Below are 13,013 nucleotides of genomic sequence, written 5' to 3' on the forward strand. Positions count from 1 at the left end.
CAAAGGTATGGGAACCAAGTCTACCAGGTAGCACTCCTCGAATAATCTCAGCACACAATCTCGGAATACCGCTGATGCTCGCACCGATCGATCATCGGCAATCTCTACCTCTAAAGGGCAATCCAACATGCCTGAAGATCTGGGAAACCTCTTGCTGAGCGCAAGAGAAACAAACGATCGGGTAACACCCGAATCAAACAATACCTAAACTAGGATACCGTTCACATGGAACGATCCCGTCACCACATCGGGTACGGCGCGTGCCTCCTCGGTAGTCAACTGGAAAGCCCGGCTCCTCACCACTGGAGCCTCTGCCTTGCCCTGCCGGCCATCAGTAATCCGCAGGGTCGCTGGAGCTGGTGCCTTCACTGGCGCTGCTGCTGTCAACTGGGGGCAATTGGCCTTCTTGTGGCCCCTCTGGTTGCAGTGGAAACACAGCAACTCAGATGTCGGAATAGTGGGTGCAAGGGCGGTACAATCCCTGTTGAAGTGCCCCGTCTTGCCGCACTTGTGGCAGCCCGACGATCCCAACCTACACGCCCCCTCGTGCGGCCTGCCGCATTTCCTGCAGCGGCCCTGTCCTGACTGGCCTTTCGGCCTACCATCTGATCCCTTGGGCTTCTTCCCCGAAGCCCCAGTCGTCTGTCCCTCCTCTACCTTCCTCTTCCGGATATGCTCCAGATCAATCTCCCTCTCCCTTGCCCTGGCAATCATGGAATCCAGGGTAGAGCAAGCTGAAAAACTAACATGCTCCCGAATGTCGGCTCGCAGCATGTCATGGTAGCGGGTCCTCCTCATATCCTCATCTCCCGCATACTGGGGCACTAGCAACGCCCTCTCCCGGAACTTGGCGGTGATCTCCGCCACAGTCTCCGTAGTCTGTCTCATATCCAAGAACTCCCTTGCCAACTGTTGGAGCTCCACTGCAGGTGCAAACTCTACTATGAACCGAGTCACAAAGTCCGGCCATGTCATAGCCTCAACCGCCGGGGCTCCCAGAGAGTCACCAACCGACTCCCACCAATCCCTGACCCTATCTCTCAAGCATCCTGCTGCATATCTCACCTTCGACCCCTCAGGGCAGAAGCTGGTCAACTGTCCAGACTCAATGTCTGCAATCCACCGCCTGGCCACAATGGGGTCCTTCGCCCCATGGAAATCCGGCGCACCACTGCCCCTGAAGTCCTTAAAGGACAGTGTGCGTGATCCCGACTGGCTGATCGCCATGTCGCTCATGAACGCCCAGAGGCGATCCTCCATCAGCTCGACAATCCCTTCCTTGATCGACCCAAAGATGACCGGGGTCGCATCAAGGATGCCTCTAGTGATCTCGGACGCGATAAACTCGCGTAGCCTCTCATCCACTGGTTCGGAACCTGAGCCCGAACCCGATCCCTCCCCTGAACTGCCAACTGCTGGCCTCGGACGTAGTACCACCATTCTGCAATACATCATGACAACCGTCAGTGATACTGATACATCTAGAGGGACCACCCCCATCACAAGTTCCCTGGTCTTGCCTTAGCCTTCTTCGATTCTAGTACGGATCCTCTGCTTTCAGTAGTACGGGCCCATACTACCTTCCACATCTATCCGTACTTTCCTCAGGGACCGCCTCGACTCCACCAAGTCCCTTCTACTACTACTGATCTCTGCTACTCTCATCCTAGGCTTGCCCTAGGGAAACCTCTGACTCTACCCAAACCAGTCCTCAGCTACTGAAGGCCTCCTTGTAATGCCAACTAGCCATTACCTGAATACCACCACATGTAACGAGGCTCAGATAATCTTTCGAGTAAAAGACTCGTCCCTACAACGGTTAGACTCAAACGAGAGCTGCGCAATAGGGCCAAATCCAGCACTTTGAGATTATTCAATCCTGATCACATGTGACATGACATATTCACCTAATGGCTAACTCCCATCACTCAGAGTCTCACAAAGCACAAAGCAAGCAACATTCAGACAAAGGGAACGATCTCAAGCAATCATATCCTCATAACAGGAAACTGCACCAACACACAATGCTAAGCTCATACTATCAGGTATAACCTAAACAGGCTATCCTACTGCTGTCTACTCAATACTAGCATGCAATTCTCATAAGCTGAAACACATAAAGCAGGCACATAAGGCATCATTCCTAGATCCTTAGTCATGTTCTAGCATGTTGTTCTACTGAAGCTGATAAATATAACATAAACTTGTATGGGTACTTTGGGGAATACTTACTTGAGCTCGGCCGGTCGCGCACATCACACACTTCGTTCTTTCTCAAAACTCCTTTAACTTATATTTTAGAAAACCATTTTCTTGTAAAAAGCTTTTAATCCCTCGATTTCAGTCCAGACACCCCCGAGGATGTGTCCGAATCCCTCAAACCAAGGCTCTGATACCAACTTGTAACATCCCAAATTTCGAGTCCAAAAATTTCATTTCAATTAACTGATTATAAAAGCATTCATAAGAAAACCACATAAATATATCATGTCTAAAAACTCAAGTCATAAAACAACATCATGTCAGAGTAAAATCCCAAAATATCTCCAGTGCGGAAATCAATGCGAGTGTGTATGATGTGCTGCTACCGCGCCGGCTCCTTCCCCTTCGCTGAAGAGGTACCTGAAACCAAAACTATAAACTGTAAGCACGAAGCTTAGTGAGTTCCCCCACCGTACCACATACCATACAATCATATAGCGTACATATTGCCGGACAATTCTGGAGTGCCCGACCTACCCGATACGGCCATTCTGGGGTGCCGACCTACCCGTGTCAAGCCATTCTGGGGTGCTGACCTACCCGTCGGTCCTAACAACCGACCCTCGGGGACTATTCCACCCCCTACTGCTACTATCACATATATCATAACATAAACATATTATCAGACATATCTGGGGTGTCCGAACTACCCTTCGGTCCTAACAACCGAACTTGGGGACAATTCCCCCCTACTGCCACTGTCACATATAACATATCATGCCAGCATACAAACATATCATCACATACTGTCAGACATATCTGGGGTGTCTGGCCTACCCTTCGGTCCTAACAACCGAACTCTACTACTATCACATATAACATATCATGCCAGCATATAACATATCAGGTAGTAGCAAACCTAGATGATATCACAAAGACAATCATCTAACATACAGCTCCTACTGGTGGGCATACATTGTGCCCGTAGACCCACCGCTACTGGAAGGTAACTCACCTCGAACGAGTAGCTGCTGATAATCTGTGCGGGAAACCTCTGTCTGCTGCTGCTCCGAAAATCCTCCGGCTATAATCCCCACAAAACACTCAGTCAGAATCTGATAACTACTCTTAGGGTAAAATGACCATTTTACCTCTGACCAAGTCCAAGTCAAAGTCAAAGTCAAAGTCAACTTCCAGTTGACCCGACTCGCCGAGTTGGGCCGCCAACTCATCGAGTCCCTATCTCTTCCACTGTCCTCACCCACGACTCTACTCGTCGAGTTGGGCCGCCAACTCGTCGAGTCCCTCTTCGATATGAACATCGAATGAACCTTCATCCGACTCGCCGAGTTGTATGAACAACTCGTCGAGTTCATCTTCAACCATAAGGAGATTGCCTTGGACTCGCCGAGTCCGTTCTAGCACTCGTCGAGTCCCATGAACTCCAGGTCTAAAACTAAGTCCAATGTGTTGGGTCACTCTTTCTGTCCTGCTACAACCCTTCTAACACCCAACTGAGTTCTTTGGCCCTCAGCAGATATGGGACTCAAAGCCTTGGACTCGTCGAGTCCCAAGAACGGACTCGCCGAGTCGATGACATCCACACCCTAAATCCTCGATTTCTGATGTACAACACTTGACCAAAAGGTAGATCTAAGCTCCTTCAATCGTTCTAGCACGTAAAGTTACAAACTTTGCGTGCATGCATGGGACTTTGAGCTCAAAAGGACATAAAATAAGCTCTTATGATGCATGAGACCTTTCTTGGGTGCAAAAGCAACCCAAATCTGCCTTGTGACTCTTCCCAAGTGCAAGATCCGAAGTCTTGACCCCCAACCATGTTTGCAATCATGGTTGGTTACCAAAATGGCTTATAAAAGCCCTAAATCTCCCCAAAAAGGGATCTAACAAATGAAAGAGCAAGGTACAGACTTTATACCTTTCAAAGACTGCAAATGATGAACCAACTCGAATCCTTCAGTATCCTCTTGATCCTTCTATGCTCTTCCTTCTTCCTTGTGAACAAAACCACCAAAAATCATTCAAAAGCTTTAAATCTTGCACCAAAACACTTAGGGTTTGCTATAGAGGGTTTCTGGGAGCATAAAGGGGCGATGGAGGCTGTATAAGTTTGTTTAAATAGGGTGCAAACCCTCAGATTAGGGTTTTGTCCATACAGAGCCTACTCGTCGAGTCCGGGACCTGACTCGACGAGTCCATCACTTAAATCCCGCGTCTCATCCCGCTTCTACTCGGCGAGTTGGTCCTTCAACTCGCCGAGTCCAAGGTCAAAAATGCAAAAATACTTAAGTAAAATACATACCAGGAACCAGGTGCTACAGTAACAATTGGGGATTTTTGTTAAATGTGTTAATGACTTTTATGTGAAATTAAAATGAAAAATTTGTTTGAAAATTTACGGTGTTACAATGACACACGCCTCTCCACTTACAAGAATGAAACAAGTAAGCATCAAACATTTAAGTAAGGTTTTAGAGTTATTTCAATTATGCATCATTTTCTTGAAAACTAGAAATTAACAATTCGGTTGGTTTGATTACGGTGAGCACTTAGTTATTGCTTAGTTATTATTTATTTTTATTAAAACCAAGTTTTTTGTTGAAACTTGAAATCAGTTATTACTTATTAGTTCGAAAGTTATAACAATTTGTTGAAATCATTCATTGTAATGTAGGTTAACATTGATAATTTTTATAAAAGAAAGTTAGATGTTGTTAGTGATATTGATGTAAATTCACCATACTTATAAGCCTTTTGACCTCTTAGTTCATTTTCTGTTATATGTTTCTCTACAACGGTTAAAATATCATATGGTTTACGGAAAATGTCTTTTTTTCACGATAAATATCATATTTTAACTTATTGTTTTCTATAAAATGGTCTGATGAAATGCTTATAAACATAAGCATCTATATTGAAATAAGGCATTACTAACCAACATGTGGCAAATAACTTAACATATGTCCAGATTGGAACCTGGATCATGAACATACTTGCCAATTTACTCTAAATGTTTACAATTTATTAGACAATACCAAGTGTAAGATTCAACTACTGAAAACATTTTAGTGAGTTTAATAATTACCATTCAAGAGGATTTGAAAATGTAAATGCAAAAAAGAGTGATTAATTCGTAGAGAACCCAATAAGTTAGCCATTGGTGGCTATCTGTTTGAGACTTCGTCACTATAGCTTTGATTGAAGCATATATGGTCAATAACAAAACACAACTAGTATATATAGATAACTCATTACCTTTTGGTTGACATTGGAAGAAGATATATATGTCCCCTCAAAGCTAATATATGTAGTCACTCTAAATTGCAATATAAATACTAACTATTTGAACTTATGTTATTACAAGGAACATTCTTGGTTTAAATTTCTCATAAAGTTAAATTTTTCATAAAAAATGCAAAAAATTTTGAAGTCGTTTAAACCGGTTTAGAAAAAAAACCATGTTACATATTACGTGATAAAAAAATTGGGCTACCTCTCAACTTTTTTCTGGTCCACCACTGACCTAAAGTAACCCATATTGTTAGATCGACTTTTTTTTTCTTCCTCCTTCCTTCGCTTAATTTCTTTCAATATGGTTTAAGGCAAATCTATGTTGGTCTATATTCTTACTTTACCTAATTGAAGATGTAACGTCCCGATTTTTAACCCAAAATTTTCATTTTTATTTATTCAAATATATCATAGTATAATTACATTATGCAAAATATTGAAGCGAATGCTCGTATGTACAGTCGAGTCTTATCCTTCTTACGAATCAATGAAGTTGTTGAAAAACATTTATAAACAACTCGGTACGCACAAAGTTTAATGAGTTCCCCAAGATATCATATATCATGATACATATACATGCATACAAAGGGGCCCGCCCCAAACTATATAATGGGTCTCGTCCGAACTACCTAATGGGCCCCACCCAACATACATATGGGCTCCACCCAAACTACATGACGGGCCCCGCCCAACATACAAAACCATACACACAGACTACATGAATATATATATATATATATATATATATATATATATATATATATATATATATATATATATATATCAAGGTTGCAGAAAACGCTCGACGTAGGCTAGGCGGTGGACTGGGGTCAAGGGATTAATCGGCTAGGCGGGGATTAATCGGGGACCATTAATTATTAAAAAATTAATAAATATAACATTAATCCAAAGAATATAACATTAAATGTTCATACTAGTAAGACATACTAAAATTGAAAACAAAAGAAGAACTAAATTTGATGGTTAAACACAATCACAAGTTAGAATGTTCATAATCAGTCAACAAGATTCAATTTGGTAAGAAATTGTTGGTTAAACAAATAACCTCTCCTATCAACATCCATGTTCAATAAACTCCAGCAAAAAGTATGGTTCAAATAACCCCTGTTCTTAAGCCAAGAACAACAATGAACTCTTTGAGGATTTTCATCAAACAACTTGTGTGTGCTTTTCATGCTTCTTCTTCGTTTTCATTCAAACCAACATCACCACCATTTCTTCCCTTCATGTTACAACCAATACATGAATCTAAGCCTCGAACCAGAAAAAGATGAAGAAAGAAAAAACACAGAAGGATATATGATCTCATTGCTTTATGAGGTTGTCGATTAAAAGAAACAAAAAGAAAGAAATCAGATTTCTTGGTTTTCGGCTACCTCAGAAAATAAGAGGCTGTCACGACCTTTCCCTTCGCAGACCCATCTACCTGCCCAACCTGATTCAACCGAGCTTACAACCTATTGTGGTTATTTATCGTCTTCAAAAAGGAAACCTGCAAGAATAAGGATCATGGCAATGGCTTTCCCGTCTTCCTGCTGCAACAAAGAGAACAACCCAACCTCCTTATTCCTTTTTTTCTATTTCTTGGTTTGTGTGGTTTTAAGGAGGTTGGTCCTATGGAAGTGTTCAGGCGATGGATTTCTAGTTGTTTTGAGGTGGTTCGGTCAGACTATGGTGAGGATGGTCTACGGTGGTGATGACGGATGAAGGCGGTGGTGTTGATTGCTCTGCTGTGAAGGTGAACCACTACCAGTGATGGTGGTTGGAAATTGGTGATAATCGACTAAGTAGGTGGTGGTTCTTGGTTGTAGCAGGAGAAGTTTACACAAAAAGATTGTATTGATCGTATCCCACATCGATGGTGGGAAAATAAAAGAAGGCACAAATAATTTATAAAGGGGCATCTATCTCCTTTAAAAATAAAAACAACTGAGCTTTGGGCTAGTTGGCTCCATTGGGCCAGCGAGTTCTTTAGTGTGGGCTGGAGTTGTTGGACCGATTTGAAGTCTGAGTTAGACGATTATGTCCGATTTGGACCGATTTGGTCCGACTTTGACCGACATTGACCAAAAACGCCTAGCCAACCCTCAAACACTTATTCGTAGGCGGTTGGGGACCGCCAAGCGTCTAGGCGTCGATTAATCGGCCGCCTAGACCGATTTTTACAACATTGATATATATATATATATATATATATATATATATATATATATATATATATATATATATATATATACTATCTTATTATACAAACCTTACTATTTCTAAAAATAGATTTAAGCAAGGTTGTAAAAATCATTCGGCGGTCGACTCGCGATAAGCGATTAATCAGAATCGGCGGGGATTAATCGGCGATTAATCGGAGACCCTAAATTGTTAATAAAATTATTTAAAATATTAATATTTCCTAAAAAATTAAGTATTTGGAAATTTAAAATTTTAAAATTTTAAAATTTTAGTATAATATTTTAAAATTTGAAAGCTTAAAAATTTAAAATTTTAAAATTTTAAAATTTTGGTGTAATATTTGAGAATTATTTTTTTTTGAATTTTTTAAATATTTCCCGCCTATGACCGCCGAGGACCGCCAAGGCCGCCAAGGACCGCCAAGCCCGAGTTTGACCGATTTTGACCATTTTCCGCCAAGCACCCTTATCGTAATCGGTTCGAGGCCGCCAAACGATTAATCGCCGATTAATCGGCCGCCAAGGCCGATTTCTGCAACACTGGATTTAAGACGTCCAAACATTTAAGCTGAATGTACAAACATTTATCAACAAATTACAAAATACAATGCATTAAGTACAAATGTAAAATTAATATTGAAAATTTCAAACCTAGATCCTTATCTTACCCAATATAGAGGATTTAAATTTTAAAAAAATCATATTTTTTGGTTAAAAGTTGAATTTTAAGAGGTACAAATGAAATTGCAATACATAAAATCATTTTATGCATTACCTAATCATACTTTTGGTCAATAAGTAAAAAACTCAAGATAAGAATTATAGTATCATTCAATACCGATTCTTACCAACATTTAAGGAGTTATAATTATATTCAAACTTGAATCCCAGTTATCTCGGCCCCGTCTTCTTAAATTCATTGATGGTTTCCAGTCACATACAGTTTTATTTTTTAAGATCCACGATCAATGGATGTAAACTACACGGTGGTACCAGAACAAATACATTGCTCTCTAATCGTCCTCAAAAACCCATTGAGATGCATTTGAAAGCCATCCCACCATTGCCATCATCAGAGCTTTCTTCTCCAGATCCTACCGATGTTGATCTACCGGTCACAACTACTTCAAACGTTTCCGCCATAACATCACCAATCCCCAACATCGAAACACTAGCACAACATCGTTCTCGTATCTAACGACTCTGCTACTTCCCTTTTCATCGGCATCACAGAGGTTCATTTTTGTTCTCTCCCTCTCTCTGTCACCCTCCCCCCCCCCCTCTCTCTCTCTCTCTCGGCCTTACTTAAGAAGATCTGGACCGATCTATAAAAATTATTTCATCTTTCTGTTTATGATAATCAGCCATGGCTACAAAACATGTTAATCCTTTGTTATTTTACAGATTTATAAGATTTTGTTTTGCGTTCCTCTATGGCCCAATTTCGGGTATGATTTTTGTTTTGTGTTCGTTACTCTCTACTTCTAAATCTCCCCAATTGCGCACATACACTATTTGTTCTTGATTTGGTTAACTGTATACTTTTCCCTTCTCATATTTGTTTAACCTAACCACACTCCCACCAAATTTGGATGACCAAAAACAGGGCCAAGTTTTTTTTATATTTTGTTCATTCTTTTCTTTTTCCAGTAAGGCTCTTAATTGTCAATTGCTTAGTAATATGTTAGATTATTTTATTTGTTAAACTTATTTGGTCAATTTATTTGTAAAAATTGTTAATATTACAATCACTGGTAACCTTCGATTGGCCAATTTGATTAATAAACAAATGAAGTTTATCACAAAAAAAATATTTGAAATTTGCAGGGAATTTTCTCAAATGTCTGTGTGTTACTATGTTGCACGCCATGTGCCTGTATAAATGCTTCTTAATCTGAAACCTATTTACAAGCTGCAAATTCACTTAGCCTCTCGAATTCATTTTGCAGGTCTGTTTAACTCTTAGAAGTTCTGTTGGCAGGATGGTTCATAAGCAGGTCAAGAATGGTTCTTTTTTTAGAAATATGAACCTCATAGTATACGTAATCCATGAAATCAGGTAAGCTTTCAATGGATTTCTTATATTTTATTCCGTGGTAGTGTAGGTTTCAATGAAAAACATGGTCCTTTGTCTATATCAGCTTCCTTCCATCTTCACCCCCAATCAGAGTTTGGTTTGGTAGCTGCTTTTTGTTTTTTTCATAGTTTCAACGGAAATAAGTGATGGTTAAGCAACAACAATATTTGCAAATTATAAAACAAAACAAGAGAATGGAATGAAGATGAAAATGGATATTTTTTAAATTGAATCATTTGAGATTTGTCTATTATTTATTTGGGTTTTAGTTCTGATGTTTTTTTGTTTTAATGAATAGAAAATTGACTAAGTGAAAGAATAAGAGACGGAGATGAATGCAATGTTTCAAGCTTCTTTTAGTCAACATAATGTTCCAATTGGTATGAATTCAATTTTTTCCATTTCATTTTTCCAATTTGTTAATTAGGATTAGGGTATACTATAGTTGTACTTTTTTATTTATAATTTTTTCATATTTAATAGTATTATCTGTGGTGGGCTACACTTTATTGATATTCACTGATGTATGTATGTATTGTTTCAGGTGAAAAAACTCTAGGACTCGATTCTGAATATTTTTGGTGAAACTTCTTCAATTATGGTAATTTTGTTTGGTTTTTGGGTAACATGTGTGAGGGTGTTATGTGTATGTATGCTTGTGGCTTTATGCGTCTATGCGTGTATATATATATATATATAAGACATAGAGTATATTGCTATTTTCTACATTTAGCTTAATCATGGCCTCAAGGTAAGACATGGCAAAGTACTTTATGTATCCGTTGGTTCTCTTTAAGAAAGATTTTCAAATTTTCAAATTTTCCAACCTAAAGTTTACTCCAAAATCATAGAAATACCTTCACTTTCTTCTTAATTGCATGATGTGTGCATCTGTACGGTCAACATGTTATTTTGATTAAATTTGTTACCATTTTTTATTATTATTGTAATATTTCTTCATTGATAGTATAGTCAGGTCCAATTTGCGATATATTCACGAACATGAAGCAGGTGACACACAAGTACATGCCTAAATGCTCATTTCTGTAGGATATTGTAAGAGAAATGGTTGTGTTAATTCTGTTTTTGCATGTTAATAGCATTGCACTTTGACTTTTGTTTTTTATTTTTACAGAAATAATGAAAATTTGATTTTTTTCCATTTAAAAAAAATGTCTTATTGACCTACTTTTTTTTCAAAAGAGAAAAAGTTTGTATTCTTGACCTACTTTTATTTGCTACAAATGGAATGTGTGTGTGTGTGTGTGTTTGCATGTCATTTTCTTAGTTTAACACCAGGTTGGGAGTTTATTCACTCCAGGGGCAAATTTGGCATTTTTATTATTTTTTTGTTGTTATAGATACAGGGGTAAAAATTCAGTGTGTTTTGTAAATTTTTACAAATTAGTTGATGGATCTACAGCTTTGTTTTTTATAAAATGGGACAGAAATTAGATTTTTCTTGACATGATTGTGATTGTACTGTTATCATTTTTCTTGACAGAAATGTGAGATTTAGTATGAATTGTTTTGAAATAAGTCATTTACTACAAGAAATTCAAAGGTTTTTTGACTGGGTTGTGAAATGCTTTATAAAACAAAGGTTTTGAATTGTGTTAGACATTGAATTTATTTGATGTTTATACATGTAAAGGGTATTATCATCAAATGGTCCATCTTACAAAAATACATGTCTACTTAGCGGTTCAAGTGTTGTCTTTAAAAATAAAAAAACCAACAAGCGTGAATTATATATCATATCAAATTAAAGAATGATATGTGTTCATTATTTTTAATTACATTTGAATATCAAATGCATCGAAATTATAAAATTAGAATAGACAAATATGCCCTCCTTAATATTCACTCTTTTTTGATAAAAAAAATTATGTGCAAAGTAACTATTAACTTGAGAGAATTGGTAGCATAATTTTTGAAAGTTTAAAACATCAAAGAAGTTGGAATATATAAAAATCGTAATCTATCTTCCGTTTGTCGACTGTAAATGTAATTAATTTGATTGATAAAAAAATGATTAAATGGATGTTTCTATTTATTGGATTTATCCATTTTGGGTTAAATGTGAGAAATAATAATTTCGTAGAAGTGTTACTGGTATGTGTGTGTGGCTAAACAAAATGGCTTAGATTGAGTAAATTGAGATGCACAATTTATGATAATGTTTTTTTTACTAGCATTACTGATAAACATGTGCACTTGTTGAACAAATTGTTGTTTTTTTGGGTTGATAAAAGAAGAAATATATAATGAATATCACCAAAGGGTTTATGTCCAAAATAAAGATACAAAAGAAAAAATCTTCAAAAATGGTCCCGGTTTCCAGGAATATCAAGTTCAGTCGGTATTTTTTTATAATTAATAATATCACCCCACATATTTTTCCCGCAGCCACAAAGAAACTATTGGCCGCTTGTCGCTTTTCACAAAAATTTAATTGTCTCTAGAAACTAATTTATGAAAGAATCTACCCGCACCCGTCGCTTGGCGCAGGTAAACGGCTAGTATATATATATATATATATATATATATATATATATATATATATATATATATATATATATATATGTATATATATATGTATATATATGGTATAGTGAGATAACTCACCTGAACAATTACTCCGACGATTGACAACTATCTGAGTGATTATACTGGCAATCCAACTAACTGATAACGTGCTTTACAAGTATTAACCTATAATACTATAACTTATTTACCTATGGAAATCTTGTATTGAAAACTAGATCTTTTAATAATCCCAATGAATATCGAGAGTTCTACCAAATAAGGATCAACCAGGTTGGACAGTTGGGAGGCAAGACCATTTCGGCATACCGTCTTTCTGAAATCTAGCAACCAAGACAACATGATCATTCTAGACGCCTTTCACGTAAGTAGATCGATCAATATTATAATTGTAATTACTGATAACTCTTATTTATGTATCCATAACAATGACTATGAATATAAATATAAGTTACACTATAAGTGTAACACTCCAAAAATCAAAGAAATTTAAAATTTTCAAAATCAACCATTAAAAAATATTGTTTACAAAAAGAGTCATTGTTTCAAAAGCATTATTTCAAAATCGGAGTTCTCCCAAGACCCGGTGACATAAAACAGGAAGACGTGCACGATCACACATTTGCTTTCCCACTATCCTCAAAAGTACCTGAAACAATAAACTAAAA

Source organism: Lactuca virosa, chromosome 2 (assembly GCF_052849685.1).
Source record: "Lactuca virosa cultivar CGN04683 chromosome 2, Lactuca_virosa_CGN04683_v6, whole genome shotgun sequence".
Lineage (NCBI taxonomy): Eukaryota > Viridiplantae > Streptophyta > Magnoliopsida > Asterales > Asteraceae > Lactuca > Lactuca virosa.